Source organism: Pseudophryne corroboree, chromosome 1 (assembly GCF_028390025.1).
Source record: "Pseudophryne corroboree isolate aPseCor3 chromosome 1, aPseCor3.hap2, whole genome shotgun sequence".
NCBI classification, from domain to species: domain Eukaryota; kingdom Metazoa; phylum Chordata; class Amphibia; order Anura; family Myobatrachidae; genus Pseudophryne; species Pseudophryne corroboree.
The window spans coordinates 286,696,688-286,716,414 of NC_086444.1; the positions used below are offsets into that span (position 1 = coordinate 286,696,688).

At 43.8% G+C, this 19,727-nt stretch overlaps 1 protein-coding gene across 5 annotated transcripts in view; it reads left to right on the forward strand.

The window, feature by feature from the left end:
• NOS1 (nitric oxide synthase 1) overlaps positions 1–19,727 on the forward strand; it is a 460,601-nt gene that overhangs the window by 248,117 nt on the left and 192,757 nt on the right. For 2 of the 5 annotated variants that reach the window (XM_063964336.1, XM_063964331.1), the window contains exon 1: positions 7,480–7,674. The exons of 2 other annotated variants lie outside the window; for them this stretch is intronic. The gene's annotated coding sequence lies outside the window, so the exon portion shown is untranslated. Of the gene's footprint in view, positions 1–7,479; positions 7,675–10,577; positions 10,728–19,727 lie in introns of those variants that run through there. One more of the 5 variants, XM_063964334.1, reaches the window with a different exon arrangement.

The following is a 19,727-nucleotide window of genomic DNA, read 5'->3' on the forward strand; positions in this document are numbered from 1 at the left end:
ACAGGCACGTGGAGGCCACACACACTACTGAGCCTCATTTTGACTTGTTTTAAGGACATTACATCAAAGTTGGATCAGCCTGTAGTGTGTTTTTCCACTTTCATTTTAAGTGTGACTCCAAATCCAGACCTCCATGGGTTAATAAATTTGATTTCCATTGATAATTTTTGTGTGATTTTGTTGTCCGCACATTCAACTATGTAAAGAACAAAGTATTTAATAAGAATATTTCATTCATTCAGATCTAGGATGTGTTATTTTAGTGTTCCCTTTATTTTTTTGAGCAGTGTATATAGCATCCAAAAATAGACCCTGGCACTCCGGTCTTATGTTTCACCTGCTCAGGTGCCTTCCCATCAGACCGATATCTGCTGCATATATTCACCAGAGTTTGGGCGGCACTCAGAGACTTTCACAACTCGGAACAGAATAGTGAACAAGCCCCGCAGGGCTGCTTTAATGTGACGTTTCGGGGCAAAGATCCCCTTCCTCAGACAAGCAAAACAAACCAAAAACAGTGCAATATATAGGTGCCAAACAGTGTCTTACCCTCCTTCATCCAGTGTGTCCCCAGGCACACGTGGACGCCGTTCTGCAGCGGCGCTTCCGGCCGTGGGTCCCCCCGTTGCACCGGAAGTAGCGTCACCCGTTCGGCCCCAGTCGCCATGGCAACAACACTCACCCTGTCAGCGTGTTCCCCGGCACACATGGAAGCCGTCCTGTAGTAGCGCTTCCGGTCGCGGGTTCCCCGGCACTAGGAATGACGTCACCAGTCCGGCCACGGTTACCATGGTGACACCCTGTAAATCACAACAGTGAATCATCAGAACAGTGCCGGGGAACCCGCGACCGGAAGCGCTACTACAGGACGGCTTCCATGTGTGCCGGAGAACACGCTGAAAGGGTGAGTGTTGTTGCCATGGCGACTGGGGCCGAACGGGTGACGCTACTTCCGGTGCGACGGGGGGACTGTTTTTGGTTTGTTTTGCTTGTCTGAGGAAGGGGATCTTTGCCCCGAAACATCACATTAAAGCAGCCCTGCGGGGCTTGTTCACTATTCTGTTCCGAGTTGTGAAAGTCTCTGAGTGCCGCCCGAACTCTGGTGAATATATATATATATATATATATATATATATATATAATGGTGAGGTACAGGTAGACCCTTGACTTTCCGGCACCTGATAAACTGGCACCTCTTTTAATCCGGACACATTAGGTGCCGGGGGAAGTTAGGCGGTGGGTGGTAGTTAAGATTCGGGAGGGCTTAGATAGGCTGCGGGAGGGTTTAAATAGGCAGAAGGAACCTTAGTTAGGCTGCAGGGGGTGGATGGGGGAGAGAGTCGGGCTGCGGACAGGTAGTTAGGCTGCGGCGGCGGGTCAGGCTGCTAACGGGTGGAGGGGGGGTCAGGATGCCGCCAACACCTCCGTCGCCAATACCACTGATACTCCGGCAAAATTGATAATCAGGCGCAGTGCCAGAACGGAGGGTGTCGGATTATCAGTGGTGTACCTGTATGTTGAGGCAGATTTCACCAACATGATTAGACACATTATTTCCCAATGACCACACACCTCAGGCCTGATCTACTTCCAGCTGTAAATTGAATCTAATCACAAAGCCACAGCTGTATCACTTCACAATTGTAAACAGTACCAGCTCTCAGAGACACTGGGCCTAATTTAGAGTTGATCACAGCAGCAAATTTGTTAGCAGTTGGGCAAAACCATGGGGGTCATTCCGAGTTGTTCGCTCATTGCTGATTTTCGCTATATTGCGATTAGTCGCTCACTGCGCATGCGCAAGGTTCGCAGAGCGCATGCGCTTAGTTATTTTACACAAAAGTTAGGTATTTTACTCACGGCATAACGAGGTTTTTTCATCGTTCTGGTGATCGTACTGTGATTGACAGGAAGTGGGTGTTTCTGGGCGGAAACTTGCCGTTTTCTGGGCGTGTGCGAAAAACGCTGGCGTTTCTGGGGAAAACACGGGAGTGTCTGAAGAAACGGGGGAGTGTCTGGGCGAACGCTGGGTGTGTTTGTGATGTCAAACCAGGAACGAAACTGACTGAACTGATCGCAGTGGCAGAGTAAGTCTCGAGCTACTCAGAAACTGCTAAGAAATTTCTGGGGGTCATTCCGAGTTGTTCGCTCTGTAAAAATCTTCGCATCGCAGCGATTTTCCGCTTAATGCGCATGCGCAATGTCCGCACTGCGACTGCGCCAAGTAAATTTGCTATGCAGTTAGGATTTTTACTCACGGCTTTTTCATCGTTCTGGCGATCGTAATGTGATTGACAGGAAATGGGTGTTACTGGGCGGAAACAGGCCGTTTTATGGGCGTGTGGGAAAAAACGCTACCGTTTCCGGAAAAAACGCAGGAGTGGCCGGAGAAACGGGGGAGTGTCTGGGCGAACGCTGGGTGTGTTTGTGACGTCAAACCAGGAACGACAAGCACTGAACTGATCGCAGATGCCGAGTAAGTCTGAAGCTACTCAGAAACTGCTACAAGGTGTGTAATCGCAATATTGCGAATACATCGTTCGCAATTTTAAGATGCTAAGATTCACTCCCAGTAGGCGGCGGCTTAGCATGAGCAAATCTGCTAAAATCCGCTTGCGAGCGAACAACTCGGAATGACCCCCTCTATTTGCAATTCTGCTAATCTTTCGTTCGCAATTCTGCTATGCTAAGATACACTCCCAGAGGGCGGCGGCTTAGTGTGTGCAATGCTGCTAAAAGCAGCTAGCGAGCGAAAAAACTCGGAATGAGGGCCCATGTGCACTGCAGGAGTGGCAGATATGACATGTGCTGAGAGAGTTAGATTTGGGTGGGGTGTGTTCAAACTGAAAACTAAATTGCAGTGTAAAAATAAAGCAGACAGTATTTACCATGCACAGAAACAATATAACCCACCCAAATCTAACTCTCTCTGCAAATGTTATATCTGCCACACCTGCAGTGCACATGGGGGGTAATTCAGAGTTGATCGCAGCAGCAAATTTGTTAGCAATTGGGCAAAACCATGTACACTGCAGGGGAGGGCAGATATAACATTTGCCAAGGGCAGTGGCGGAACCAGCGCGCGGTGGGCCCATGTGCGACAAAATGGCTTGCCCCCCCCCCCATCCCATCCAAGTCCACCCCCTCACCCCTGGAAAGGATCTGGTGAGGGGAACCTGCTCAGGGAAGAGGATACCTAGCAACAGTGCCGTAACTAGATATTTTAGCACTGTGTGCAAGAAACGGCATTGGAGCCCCACCCCTGCATGCAAAACAGGGGCTGTGCGCGCCATAGGCGCGCGCAAAAATACATAGTGGCGTGGCTTCGTGGGGAAGGGGTGTGGCCACAAAATAATACCAATTCATAAAACGGTGCACAGTAGTCTCCATTATTCAAATTACGCCGCACAGTAGCACCACTACACCAGGTAGAGACCCTTTTACACCTTACGGCGGACAGATTCCTCTTTTTACACATTACAGCAGACAGCGTCCCCTTTTTACACATTACGGCAGACAGCGTCCCCCTTTTTTACACATAACGGCAGACAGCGTGCCCTTTTTACACATAACGGCAGACAGCGTGCACTTTTTGCACATAACGGCAGACAGCGTCCCCTTTTTACACATAATGGCAGACAGCGTGCCCTTGTTATACATAATTTTTCACATAACGGCAGACAGCGTGCCCTTGTTAAACATAGCGGCAGACAGCGTACACTTTTTTCACATAACGGCAGACAGCGTGCCCTTGTTACACATTACGGCAGGCAGATTCCCCCTTTTTACACATTGCGGCAGACAGCATGTCCTTGTTACACATAGCGGTAGGCAGATTCCCCCTTTTTACACATTGCGGCAAGCAGATTCCCCCTTTTTACACATTGCGGCAGGCAGATTCCCCATTTTTACACATAGCGGCAGGCAGATTCCCCATTTTTACACATTGCGGCAGGCAGATTCCCCCTTTTTACACATTGCGGCAGGCAGATTCCCCATTTTTACACATAGCGGCAGGCAGATTCCCCGTTTTTACACATTATGGCAGGCAGATTCACCATTTTTACACATAGCGGCAGGCAGATTCCCCCTTTTTACACATTGCGGCAGGCAGACTCCCCCTTTTTACACATTGCGGCAGGCAGATTCCCCATTTTTACACATAGCGGCAGGCAGATTCCCCGTTTTTACACATTACGGCAGGCAGATTCCCCATTTTTACACACTGCGGCAGGCAGATTCCCCCTTTTTACACATTGCGGCAGGCAGATTCCCCCTTTTTACACATTGCGGCAGGCAGATTCCCCATTTTTACACATAGCAGCAGGCAGATTCCCCGTTTTTACACATTACGGCAGGCAGATTCCCCATTTTTACACATTGCGGCAGGCAGATTCCCCGTTTTTACACATTACGGCAGGCAGATTCCCCATTTTTACACATTGCGGTAGGCAGATTCCCCGTTTTTACACATTGCGGCAGGCAGATTCCCCGTTTTTACACATTGCGGCAAGCAGATTCCCCATTTTTACACATAGCGGCAGGCAGATTCTCCATTTTTACACATTGCGGCAGGCAGATTCCCCGTTTTTACACATTGCGGCACACAGTCCCCCTATTTTGTAGGAAAGAAAGAAAAAGAGAAAGAGGAAAGACAGAAAGAAGAATTATACTTACCCTCTCCGCTGGCTCAGGCTCCTCGGTGCAGCGTCAGACGATTCCCGGGCAGTAGAGAATGAGGAGGAGGGAGGTGGAGGAGGGAGCCGCAGCAGCGCTGTGTCATTGGTGGAGGCGCTGCTGCTGCTGCCCCTCTGCTTCACTATAGGCTGTTCTCGGAAGACAGCCTATAGTGAAGCAGAGGGGCAGCAGCAGCAGCGCCTCCACCAGTAACAAAGCGCTGCTGCGGCTCCCTCCTCCACCTCCCTCCTCCTCCTTCCCCCGTCCGTGCCGCTGCTCCTCTCCCCTGTGGGCGGCTGTGCGCTGCGGGCAGCGGTTGCCCGCAGCGCACAGCGGCATGTAATGAGTCAATTTGACTCATTACATGCTTGGGCCCCTGGACAGAGGCGGGCCCCAGTGCAACGCACTGCTTGCACTGGCGGTAGTTCCGCCTCTGGCCAAGGGAGTTAGATTTGGGTGGGTTATGTTGTTTCTGTGCAGGGTAAATACTGGCTGCTTTATTTTTAAACTGCAATTTAGATTTCAGTTTGAACACAACCCACCTAAATCTAACCCTCTCTGCACATGTTATATCTGCCACACCTGCAGTGCACATGGTTTTGCCCAACTGCTAACAAATTTGCTGCTGCGATCAACTCTGAATTACCCCCACTGTTCACAGGGAAACAGCACATCACTGCCTCATTCTGACTGATATTTCTGAGAGAAAAAGCTCACAAAATGTCAAATTTACCACATAACTCAAATGATGTCACATCAGACCTCATCACACATGACGTGTACAATGATGTTCTATTCAAGTGCCACTTCAGAAACAGCAAACATCTGTTTCACTCTATATTATCTCCACATAGAACTATTTTGCCACACCAGGGACCATTTCATAAGATAGATATACCACTCTTGAGTGTGCGGTTGAGCTCTGATAAACACACGCCTTGGGCCTCGTCACAACACACACCAAGGCGTGCATATATCGGACTGCAATCACATCCACAAGAGTGGTATTTCTATTACCAGCGCCAGTTCCTACCTTTTTCAGGTAGGGGGGTTGCCACTACTTATGCCTGAGAGAGAGAGTCCCGTGTCCCGGCGCCTATGCAATACAGCTGACAGGCGCACACCCCCGGCTTCTATTGACTGCATCGCCTGCAGCTCATACAAGCCAGACCCAGACTGGGCTGACAACCAGGCACAGGAAGCCAGCTCTCTTGCTAATCGCAGCCATATCTCTGCTAATCACAGCCTGCTCTGGCAGTCCCGGAGGGAGGAAACACCTCCCAATGGGACTGCCTTGTGTGTCTGTGAATGACAGGTAGGATTTCCAATAGGAAGCTGCTGCCAGTCACAGTGAAGCCAGTTCAGTCACAGACTGCATCTGGCTCCACTGACACTGAGCTGGGTGACAGATATTACCTGGGGGGCTGCAGTCCTGCATCCTATAGGTAAAATCTGCCACTGTCTATTGCATATATATATATTACGTACTGTGTAATTACACTACCAGGAACACTGGCAAGTGGAGAGTGGGAGGTGCTTTTGCCGGCTGCAGGGACTTATTATATGACATCTTTCTGTCCATGCGGGTTTGGCATAAAATTAGATTTTTCTTTATATAACGCCATTCTGAGATGGCGTTATATAAAAAAGCTTTTACACATTTTTTTTACATTTGCGCTATAGAGAGTAATGGCTTGCTCCTTACAGTGATATTGTAGGAGCTGGATACTAAAGGAGTAGATCATTGCGTTATCTTCTCCATTAACCCTTTTCTAAGTAGTGGGGATAGTTATATTATGCAGAAACCCAATGTTCCAATAATTTAAGTATAAATTTGTTTGCTGAATAGAGCCCTAGGTGTACCTTATGAGGTTTTTACTTTGCAGATTGATTCACAAACTCATATGCCTGTAAAGAGCAAAACACTATCAACACAATGGCAGAATGGCAACCATAAGTCAGCAAGTTAGTCATATCTACTATGTATTAACTATTAAAGCGCAGTTATAAATTGTAGAGGTTAGGCGTCAATTACAGTTGAAGATAATTGGATTTTGGAAAGCTCTAGAATAACAGAGCGCAGACAGACTTTCTTGTTCCTCAGCCCCCGTGGGGTCTGTTCATGTGGGATGCATCCAGTGAAATATGTTCAAACAAGGAGTAATAACAAGACACTGTTTACACTGCAGATCATGTGCATCCAAGAATATTTTCCACTACATGTGTGGATTACACTGAACACTGGGCAATACAGCTCCTACACATTAAGTGTCATCTTCTTAATGTGTGATGATAATCCATGTTCTGGTACAGTATGTGGCACATCACAGAGGGCTGCACTGCCCACCTGGCTTCTGTTTCATCTTCAAGAGGAATCGCTGACTGTCTGACTATTTCAATTATTTCATTTCCAAGCAAGACATCTTAGCTTAATGAGTGTTTCAGCAGATCCTTTCCAGACTCATTAGCACTAGGAGTAAAAGTAGAGGATTGTCAACAGGTAAACCACACAATGGCATGAAAGAAAAATAAAATCATTCCTTTGGTCTTATTCTTAATAGGTCCCTAATTGCCCACAGATATTTTGCTTGTTGAGATGTAGGGGAATTACGTTATATAACAGATGTATGCATTTTCTTGTCTGCTGGTTCTCTAAGTTAATGAGGACTGTTTCGTTTCACTCCACACCCATAAAACTCTGGTTGGATGTCAAAGTTAATTCGTTTCAATGATGATAGGATAAAGGAGGTACATTAAGCAATGGCTTTCTCCACACCACCCTGTCTGAGTTCAGACTTCATCTGTTGGCTCCCTACATATTTATAGAGCATTTCCATCTCCTATTTGGAGTGGGAGAAGGGTGGAGAGTAAATAGGAGGGAGGGAGGAAGGAAAGGGGTGGGAAAGACGTTTACTTGTATCCCCCATTGTTCCTACTCAAGAAGAGAACAGACATTAAAAACTCTTTCCAGAGAAGGGAAAGGGAAGCTTGTTGGAGGTGAGTACCTCTACTATCACTTGTTTTGTGTTGCACAAGTATGATTTACATCTCCGAAGGCATCTATAACGGTAACAATACGTCCCAGCACAGGTAAGTGTGCCAGATTTTATATTGATTGGGGGGAGGGGGTGTACAGGTGTGACCTAGGAAGTGTAGAAATACGTGACTCTACATTTCAACTGAGCTTCTTGACTTTACAAACCTGAAGGGGTACTCTGCCGCATTCCAATACCACTCTGAGCAATGGTGATACATTACGTGCATTTGTTATGTAAATACAGCGGTGGTGCGGATAGTTGTTGGTTTACACCTGAGTAATTTTCCCCAGGGCACAATTGTGAGAGTGACCAGCCTTGCAGGGCTAAAGACGGCTGATAACAGAATACGGTGTTCATTATAAAAACATGCTGCACTGCATCCACTTTATATGCTAATAACAGTCACTGGGAAAATAGAAGAGGACAATTAGGAAACATCTGACTTACATAGGTGTGTTCTCTCTTTACTACGGAGCATAGGAACAAACCAAGAGCTTTAACTCATTGGTCAAGTCGTCAAACCAGAATATTGTTTTACACAGTTCTGTAATGTGGTGGAACTTGACATAGTAAAATGTATTTCTATGTCTCTGGCAGTATAGTCTATATTATGTAATCTATGATTGTGTGTGGTTCATGTCACCTTATACACGTGTACGGGAGAGGTGGCAGTGCCACTCTACGCTGCCTAGATGTTGGGGCACTGACAGCTAGAGCCTCGTCAGGGGATCACAGTATTTATTAAAATGATGAAAATCCAGATCCCTCTCCAATAGTATTGAATAATGCCTGGCAGCACAGATGTTTAAGCCTACGTGATGACTGCACTTATGTTCTCTGGGTGAAATTGTGTGAAAACAATATAAAGGTTTAGGCTACGCAGTGGCACAGGAAAGAGTTATGGTACAGTGGATAGGATAGGCTATATCACTTTTGGTGTATTCCTTGCATCTGTCTTTTTACCTTCTCTACTACACGTTACATTTCTTTAGCTGGCTGAAAACCTCCTCTGCTCCCCACATTCACTTAGTAGGGAAAATACACTGTTACAGGAGATGGCAGGGCACTGGGAATGGCTTACTGACCTCTACTCTGTGCAGGTAAAATAACTAAATCTGAGAAATCAAGAAACAATTACCTGGCTATCATTTGACTCGTAGTTGTATTATGTCGCTTGTATCCATAGCGTGTTCTATGTTTAGCTATCCAATTGCGTGTTTGTGGGTATGCACGAAGACGAACACAGTTAAATACTGGCAGGCAATCTTCAATCTGGCACACTGTAAAGCAGAGGGTATGCTAATGATTTTCTAAGGATGTGCTAAAGTATGACAACCCTTATGTTCAGTGTGTGATTGATAAGAAAGACAGGGCTGACTGTGAATCCGTCTTATGTTTAGTTTAGTAACCATTAGAAACCCCATTCACAATTGTACAACAGGAATAACATTATATTACTCATATCCATATCTATCCCTACAAATCTCTGATCTCTCAATGAGAGAGAGAGAGAGAGAACGAGAGAGAGAGAGAGAGAGAGAGAGAGAGAGAGAGAGTAAGGAAGTGTGTATGTATTGGCTTGTCTAATGGACAATTCTGAATAGCATAGTCACACAGCTGTATACGATGCGCAACTAAAGACATAAAGCGCAGGTAAAAGCGTATTGTCAGTAATGAGAATAGTGACCCTGTATGTGTTCTTCATTAGTCTCAGTGAACCTGGCATGTCTTTCTACACATATGGGGAAGTTTGTTTCAAACTATAACCATGAAGAAGCAAATATGAATATATGTTGTATTTAGTGTCTATAGTATTTACAGAATCACTGCACAGTCCAAATGGTGGTTACTGCATCATTTATAACAGTTAAATAGGGTGGTGTGGAAATTCTGGACGGAATCTGCATTGTCTATACTGGTAAAAAAAAAAACGTTCTGAAAGATCAATAGTTCCTCAATAATACACAGCTGGAAGGAAAGAAAACATGTGGTGTTAATAACAACATTTACTCAACAGACGCTATTATAATGATCATACCCCATAAGCGTTTCAGTAATGCATTCTTAACAAAACCATAGTACGGTAGATCAGGATTAATCAGTAATGGGATGGATGTGAGGGAATCTCTGTGTCGGTAGTGCTGCTTACTGTACTCCTGACTCGCAGAAACTGTTGAATGCTCTCGGCGCCTATGACAACGCTGTGCACGAATAGACTGTTAGCTGTGCAGTTAGGGAAGGAACATTGGGTATACAGTGACAATGTGTACATGCCTTGTAAAATGAATCAGAAGACAGACATGCACAAGTTGGCTTCCCAATCTACACGAGACCATACTAACAGTGTAATAATAATTATCTTATATCATGGGCGGGTTAGTGTGGCTGTCAGGTTGTTATAAAAGTACAAGCCCCAGAACCTTAGGGTTTTTAGTTCCACAATGGACGGAAAGACAAAAATTGCTCATGTGTGATCTAAATTGTGTGACATAAGAAACACTACTAGTTAGCAAAGAAGACAATAAAGTCACACACGCATAACACCTGTATTGTACGATATATTAGTTCTAGTATAGGTCGGAATCAGCAGAGAGGTGTAAGGTGTAAGGTTGACCTGTAGAGGTTATAGAGAAGATTCAAGTCAATCTTTTAGATACTTCATAATAAGGGAATAGTTTTACGGCGAAATATACAGAACATAGCCACTTGAATGATGTTATATGAGTGCGTGATAGTCCATTTGTATGCAAAGAGCAGGCGCAAGAGGTATATATAACAGGAGCAAGTGGCAGGGATTTCCAGTGAAGGAGGCAGAGAATCACCCTGGTGTATAAAGTGCTCTGTGCTCAGTGCTGAACAGACAGCTCCAGCGTGCGGGCGGAGCGCTTAGTACATTTCCTCAGTTACTGAGCGCTCTCCAAGGTGCTGGAGGGAATCTCGCTGGATCCGAGCGCTTCCCGGAGATACAGTACAGTATGCCCAGGCTGCCGAGGGGAGCACAGCACACGCCGGGTACGTAATCTATTTCCAGGCTGCGGGCTGCCATCTGCTCCTAGTTCCTACACTATCTTGTGTCATGATGAATAGCTATGTATTGTAGGATATACCCTTGCTAAGACTTATAATGACTTATGTATTTTCCAGTATTCTTAGACATATTACACTTTACAGAGAACACAAAGTGAAGCATTTCACACAATAGTTTATTTAATTTGCCTGTAAGATGTATAAAAATGATCGCGTATGCGAGCTAATGCACTTGTCTTGGTTCATGACCCACAATCTAAAGATATATATAATTGTGGCCATAAGACAGCCTGAAGTACTTTTGGTGAACTTGGCATCAGCATACCTCCAGGTGTTTTGTGAAGGTAATGTTTCTTATATTTTAAATGGTATTTTAAGAAGTTGGAACATGATGACTACTACTGTATCATCTCCTTTCCATAAAGCACCATTACATTGTATTGGTACAACTGACTCAGTGCCATTATGACATTTTATTGGAAGTAATTGTTAAACATGTTGCATACAACAGAACTGAACATTAAAAACCTTAGTCATACTTTGCTGTAACTAACTGAAAACTTGTATTCCACTTTAGGGCAAAGAAGATTCTGTTATATTTTGTGCTCCAGCCCTTACTAGTACACTTAAGTGGAAGAGATTGAGAAAACAGCGCTATGTAGATTAGTCTTTTTCTAAAACGTTAAATGCATGACTTTTTTGTGTTACACAATGGGGCCTGTTTGCAAACTGTTGTTTGCTATAACTTATGACATAGGTCTTTACATTCCTTTCAATAGCTTTGCATATACAGTATGTACAAAGTATTGTACAAATTAGTTCGGCACTCTGATTCATAACTTAGACAATCATTGTAGAAATATAAACATTATGGGCTCTGTACATAGCATGAAAACAAAGTTGACCACAGTGGATGCTGGATATTGAGGTTATCTGTTATGATGTATAGGTATCTGAAGTCATTTGATAACTACTGTAAAAACACCTGTTATGTAAAATTCTTTGGATATTTACTTTATAATTTCCAACCTGTGGCTCAGTGGTTGTTGGAAATCTTCACAATAATGTTTAAAAATGCAGATCCTATGTATGCTACCGTGAGATACCTACACAATTATTTCACATGTATTATATTATCAATCTAGACCTGTTTAGATGGTCCTTCATTGTCAGCCTCTTTGAGGGTTTTTCTCAACATGTTGTCATCCAAATCCCATGGGGTGTGCAGACAGAAGAGTCTTACACATTCTTAGATTATAGAAAAATAACTTTACTCCCTGGGAAGTTCATTATCTCTTCCCGAAGTGTTCAAATGACAATTGTAAACTATAACTGAGAATGATTTTTCTGTTTCAGCTTTGATACTGATACAACCAGAGAATTGCTGTTGTTGTTCTTTGTTTTTTTTTAAATAACTATTTTTTTTTTCTGAGATCATTGTACAGAACACAGCATATACCTTAATAAACCCAGATCCACTCTGTGGCACCTCTTTTGAGAATACCATATGATACAGTACTTCAAACTACTATGTGAACAATGCTTTTAGGGCATAATGATAAATTCATGCAAAATCTAAGCAGTAGTGCAGAACCATGACATTATATAATGATATACTTATGCCCTTTCTAGGACCATTTGAACATGAATTGCATGGCATGAGTAAACATTTGTAAGTCAGGTATTGGTGCAGTCTATGTATTCTTGTTATTTATATAAGACTTAACATGCTTTAAATGTATGAGTTGCATACAAGTCAATGCCACTTGGCATGACTTTGAGAAGTAACTTTCTTAATGTTGTGGCAAGCAGACTCAAGCAGATCGATAATAGTGCTGACATACCTTACTTTATACTGTGTTAAATTTTGCCTTAAATGCTTACAGTACACTAGCGAGTTAATATTTTGCCCTAGACACATGATACCTACAAAATCTTTGCAAAGTGTTGACACATTCCTTGTCTTTCTTACATTCTTTGTAAAAATTTCCCTTTTAGATGAGTACTATGCTCAGCTAAGTGACAGCAGGAAACACACATACTGATACTGTACATAACATAGCATGCTGAATAGTGTATGCTGATACTGTACATAACATAGCATGCTGAATAGTGTATGCCATGTTCTCTAGACTTCAGTTTCTGGTGCTCAGATTTAATGTATGCTGTAGAAGACTCAGTAGATCGTGCATTTACATTGAACCTAGAATAGCCTGTTTGCTTAGTTACCAATAAAACATGGTTTGTTTTTTTATTTGCCACAGATTGTTGTCATTTTTTTTCTTTGTTACCAAGAACAAAATTAGCAACGTGAGTCATCCAGCTCCATGTAAACTAGTGGTAAATGGGTATGGATCTTTGATGTATTTCGCTCTTTGACTTGTTGCAGTGTGCCAGCTACAGCTACATGAAAATGAATATGCATTGCAAGAATATAATTACATCAAAATAGAGTATTGACAAGGATATGGGCATTTAATTAGCAGTTAAAACAATAATGACACTTGGTCACCTGTCACATATTTGTCAGTAAGTGAAATAAACTTCTTATCTAATCTTTGTTGCAGAGAGTAATGTCTGAAACTTTGCACAAAAGGACATCTACAGTATTAATGTCTTACCATTTATATATGGTATAGCCACTCCAGCTGGTGTTAATCACCATGGAAAGATTTCCTCAAAGGGTGATAAGAAGCGGTACCTCATTTGTCGGCAATAATCATTGCAGTTCAGGGGTAATCTTTAAAGTCTTGTGATGTTAGAGTCCTCTGCTACTTCAGTGCAGGATCACCTAAACTCAGTATCCACAGCCAAACCAGTGCGGTTGAGTTTGCAGTATTGTGGAGAGCGCTGTAGTTAAGGTGAAACATTCCAACAGATCAAATACAACTTGAAATAATAGGATACTTTGACACTCCTTACAGCACTTCCTTACTTTCCACATGGGCGTCTATGGTACCATGCCTTAAATCACTTTAGTAAATGAAGTGTGTTGTATACATTTATTTAGCCTATTGTTTTCAATTTGCACTTTATCTGCTGGAGATCTTTTCCTTCTGTCAGTCATTCACGATACTACTTAAAACTCTGGCTATCTGTTTAGGAAGGACTGACAGGATGTGGTTCAGGAGAAATAGGAGTGCTGTGTATTACTTATATCTGGATTGCAAGGTTCTTATCATCAGGCTTGGTAGAAAGAGTAGTTGGAATATGCCAAGAGCTGCAGCTGACGCACATGCTAGAATCAAAAACTGAGATATAGATACTGAATCCAATTTTTTAGATGGTTTAAGCCCCTACACTGTCAAATATAGCCTAAATATATGTAATATTGATAAATATTACCAATCAAGAGCAAATCTACTAAATGTTATTTGCATTTACTCCATCATACTATATAATGTCATGACTTGCAAACACTGTTATCCATTTTCTACCGTGATATGGTTAAAACAGCATTTAGGGGCACAATTATAAAATAAGTATTTGCATAATATCCCCCCAAAACACCTGTTTTGATTGGCCTCCTTGTGGAGATTAAGTATTCCCTGAATGTATATGCAGGGAACTGCAGCAGATAATAGAGATATGTGCTACAATTGCTCTGTTTTTAATCGCAAAATCAGCCCCCATAGGTTTCGTGGACGTGTAATCATAAAGTTAATGGGTATCTAAACTGCAGCTATGGCCACCTATGAAATACTATTCTCCTGAATAGGGGAAGAAGAACCAAGGGAACTAACCTTTAAAGCTCACTTGTCTGCTGGAGATGTACTGTATCATTTGAAGATATGAATGAAAAACCCAGTATACACCAGCATAAAGGCTTTCTTTCTCTAAAGTCATAGCAACAGTAGCCCTACAGCTACTCCCAAAGTTGTTTTACGCCAGGACTAAAGGACTAAAATGAATAACTAGATCTCTGTAACTATTGCACATTGCTATAACGGGATCGGTATGGTATACCTACATTGGCATCCCAAGCGGTGGAATGCCGGCAGGGGGGCAAGCGCACTGAAGCCCCTTGTGGGCTCGGTGGCGAGTTACGCTGGCCACAGGTTCTATTTTCCCTCTATGGGTGTCGTGGACACCCATAGAAGGGGAATCACCTACCTCGCCGGTATACCGGTGACGGTATGGTGCCCCAGTCGGGATCCCGGCATCGGTATTGTGATAGCCGGGTTCCCAATGAGTGGTATACTGACTGCATACCGCTAATACAGAGGCTCATGCAGAGTTGGAAGCAAACACAAGTTACGCCTTTCTTTCAATAGAAATTGCTATTTTTTATTACACGTTTGCAACAACATTTTTACACATCTTTAACTATACTGACCGAGATATGATCCATTGCTGTAAGGGGGACGGGAGTTGGAGGAGACATGTAAGTTCAGCCAGTGTACAGTATGGACATGTTCACGTAAAATGTGTCCCATCGTGACCACAAGAAATATGCATGTGCGCCTGTCAGGTGGCATACAGTATCACATCTGGGGCAGATTATGAACTGATGATGATGATTTGCTAAACACATCTTTATCCCTCCCATGTATGCTAATACGGTAATAATGTTAGCGCTGTAACATACTGGCAATATTACAGTTACATTAGCATCTATTGAGTGATTTACAATACTTCAGGGTATTCAAACATATTTATTAATATCATTTATTTGTACTGTATTGCACATTCCTATTCTGCAATGCTTTGAAGAGACTGCTTTGCCATTCACACCAGTCCTTGCTCCAGTGGAGCTTACAATTGAATCCAATTAACCTAACAGTATATTTTTGGACTGTGGGAGGAAACCTGAGTACCCAGTAGAAACCCACACAAACACTAGGAGAACCAGTGACATGCATTGAGGTAATTGGCAAAGTCAGATTTACGCTTGGTGCTGGAAATTTGATGACTTTTGATCAGTGATGTGCGGTCAGGGTAGGCGGGTATACTGCCTCACCTGTCATAGGGAGTCATTCCGAGTTGATCATAGCTGTGCTAAATTTAGCACAGCTACGATCTTCCTCCCTGACATGCGGGGGGACGCCCAGCACAGGGCTATCCCGCCCCGCATGTCAGTCTGGCCCCCCCTCGCAGAAGTGCAAAGGCATCGCACAGCGGCGATGCCTTTGCACTTCAAGAGTAGCTCCCGGCCAGCGCAGCTTTAGTGTGCTGGCCGGGAGCTACTCATCGCTCCCCGGCCCGCAGCGGCTGTGTGTGACATCACGCAGCCGCTGCGGGCCACTCCCCACAAAACGGCGGCCAAATGCCGCTGTTTCGTCCCCTCCCGCCCATTGACCACCTCTGCCTGTCATTCAGGCAGAGGCGATCGTAGCGCAGCGATGGGCGGCCATGCGCCGGCGCACTGCGGTGCCGGCGCATGCGTGGTTGTCACCCGATCGCTATGCTGCCAAAAACTGCAGCGTGCGATCGGGTCAGAGTGACCCCCTTAGTGCAGTATACTGTACTGCAGAGTTTTAACTTTAAAAAATGTTTAGACAAGTGCAAAGAAGAGATTTATAATATTGTCTTTGTATTTTGCTTACCATTTTTATAGTCAAAACTCATGAGCATGATGTGAGAGGCTTTGCCTCACCTGACCGCACATTACTGGGGAGAACATTCAAGCTCCACACTGATAGGGCCGTGATAGGAATTGAACCCAAAATGTCAGTGCTGTGCAGCAGTAATGCTAACCATTTCTGCAACCGTGCTGGCATAGGTAGCCTAAGCTGTTTACCAAGCCACAGATGAGAAGAAACTCGCAGTGTGAACTGGAATTAATTGTAAATATTATAATGTGTTTTTATTTACATTAGAAAACCCTCTGTACAACCCCCTCTTCATCTGAACCTGTGACTGGTATATTCTGCATCTATGTGTTTGATTACAAGTACAACCGCTTTATAAACATAATTTACTGATCTGGTCAGAGGCAGAACTACCATTGCTGCAGCAGGTGCACTGTACTGGGGCCCCTGAAGACTAAGGGACCTACTGCTGCCCAGACCAGCAATGTGTTATCCCCTTTCAAACCCCCCCCCCCCCTCCCCCAACACACACACACACACACCTCCTGACCGTTTTGAGCATGACAGGTGAATGGCCCAGTGCAGAGAGCAGGATGGGCCGCAGTGCCTGAGGGACCTGCCCCTTAGGGAGGCAGGACTGAACTTGTGTGCTGGACTGATAGAGGAGTCCTGCCACCTATCAGTGCTGGTGATCACTGCCACATACTGCCTCTAATGAACAGAACGCTGTACATTTTTCTGATTCACTGCTGTGTGTGAATTAGAGGCAGCTCACACTCGGTGTAACTGGCACTGCCAGAGTCTGCCTGCCCGAGTGCAAACAGAGGAAATCACAAGAGGCAGGGGGCCCCTGTCACAGACAGCAGAGGCCGCTGTGTTCCTGACTCCACCAAGGTATATGGCGCCTGTCCTCTGCACCACAGATGACATTGTGCTTGTACCCCTGTCACCCACTGTCTCTCCCTGTCCCCCACTGCCTCCTGCTGTCACTGTCTGCCTCCCCCTGACTTATGCTGTCACCCTCTGCCTCTCTCTGTCACCCACTGCTATGTAGCATATTGTAAACTTGGGTTGGGGTAGTGGAGGGGGACCCAAGTTATATTTTTGCATCTGTGCCCACCACTCACAAGTTCTGCCACTGGTTCTGGTCCAATATTTTGTGATGAAAAATATAATTTTTCTATATTGCCAGAGTTACTCATTATCCCTGCAATGTTGTAGTAGTCCCACCAATGGAGTAGAAACCATGAATGAGTTTCATTGTCTGTAAATAAAGCTATCTTATGCTCTTAGAGGTCAACTTTAATTCCAGCGATATCTGGTTTTGTTCTTGTTCCGGCAGCGAATGTCTCCATCATTCATGCAAAGATCAGGGAGGAAAATAGACATCCATGTTTGGTGGCATGTTTTATTTCAAATTCATCAGTTGAGAACCCATTGGTCTGCTGTGAGGCTGAGGGTTTATGGTATAAAACATTCATACTGTACCATGAATGAAGATTTGCAGCCAACTTCAATTTTCAGGGCATTCCACAAATTAAGATATTTGGGAATTCATTTGATAATACAATATGAACAATAAAATGAGGCCCTTTACAGACCCCCGATAGGTATTTTTGTTTTAAGATCAATTGCTGTACTAGAGCATTACATTCAGGAAATTCAGATGATGTAGAGCTACTTTGGGGTAAATATGGGAAATATTTCTAGAAGTGGCCTCATGTGGGCGGCAGTACATCAACAGTAGGTGGGACCAACACCAAAGTATGTATTTTCTGCTGGTGGGAACCAAGAGAGGGGCAACAGCAGGCCCAGAACAATATACAATAAGTCCCCAGTGCACCAGTGAGAGATCATGCCACAGGGACACACTGATCTGAAACAGTGATCAGATAAGCAGCAGAGTTGGCTCAGAGGACAGGCAGGACAGAACTGGAGTGGAGCCAGTCAAGCACCAAAAGAGATTATGCAAGAGTTGAGAGGAAAACACTGCAAAAACTGCTGACAATAACAGGTAAGCTAGTCCAAAAGGTGCAGGTCCAGATTAGCGCTAAGGAGGGAGGGATTCAACTGGTGCATACAACAGCTGCATAGAGTAATTTGGAGTTGGCCAAGAGGCTTGCAGTTGACGAAGGTGGGATAGCACTAATGCATGCTGAGGCTGTCAACACAACTCTGCTCTGCCTCCGCAAGGTATCCTATTATCAATACTCTTGGTTGGTGAAAGAATCTGCACCCCCATCATGCAGCCAACAGCACATCCACGTCACGTAGTAATTGGCCGCTCTGCTTGGTATGACAAGTGCCTGGCCAGCTGCATGTAATACAGAAGTGTGGACATGGGACACATTTAAAAATCAAAAAATCAGCGTAAGTGCAGCCCAACAGGCACATCTGCCTTCTGGAAATCTTCCGGTGAGCCCTACGGCCAATCCTCCCATGAGTATAGTTATAATATATACCGCTATAGGCAAGTGCAGGCAATTACCGTTGTCTACAATATTAAATAACCTTATTAAAATCTAAATGTTGTAAATGTTGTAGCAATACAATGCCTTATTCATGGAATAGCAAAATTAGTTGGTCATAATCAAACATATATCTGTAACTCCCTCTTTCAAGTACCTTTGTCAGATGCAGCTGGAAAACTATTGGAGTCATTGCATCACTGTGAATAATGAAAATGCTACAAATCGCAGCAAACAATGAAAATGCATTTACAGTTACTGTCCAGACAGAGTAAATATTAAACATTCAAGCGGCTTGGAGCATCTGAAATTCAAAGGAGATGTGAATATAATTTTTTTAAAGAACAGAATGTTTAAATATGTGCAAGTTTCCATTACCTAACTACAGTGCCTTGCTAAAGTATTCACCCTCCTTGGCTTTTTGCCTATTTTGTTACATTACAACCTGTGATTTAATTTTTTTTTTAATATGAATTTTATGTGATGGATCTGCACAAAATAGTCTAAGTTGGTAAACTGAAATGAGAAAAATGTATATAAAAAAATAATTTTTATAAATAAAAATTAGAAAATTGGCATGTGCGTATGTATTCACCCCCTTTGCTATGAAGCCCCTCAAAAGTTCTGGTGCAACCAATTACCTTCAGAAGTCACATAATTAGTGAAATGAAGGCCACCTATGTGCAATCTAAGTGTCACATGATCTGTCAGTACTGTATAAACATACCTTTTCTGAAAGGCCATAGAGGCTGCAACACCACTAAACAAGAGGCATCACACCATGAAGACCAAGGAGCTCTCCAAACAAGTCAGGTATAAGGTTGTTGAGAAGTACAAGTCAGGGTTGGGTTATAAACAAATATCCAGATCTTTGATGATCCCCCGGAGCACCATCAAAGCCATCATCTTCAAATGGAATGAACATGGTGCCACAACAAACCTGCCAAGAGATGGTTGGCCACCAAAACTCACAGACCAGGCAAGGA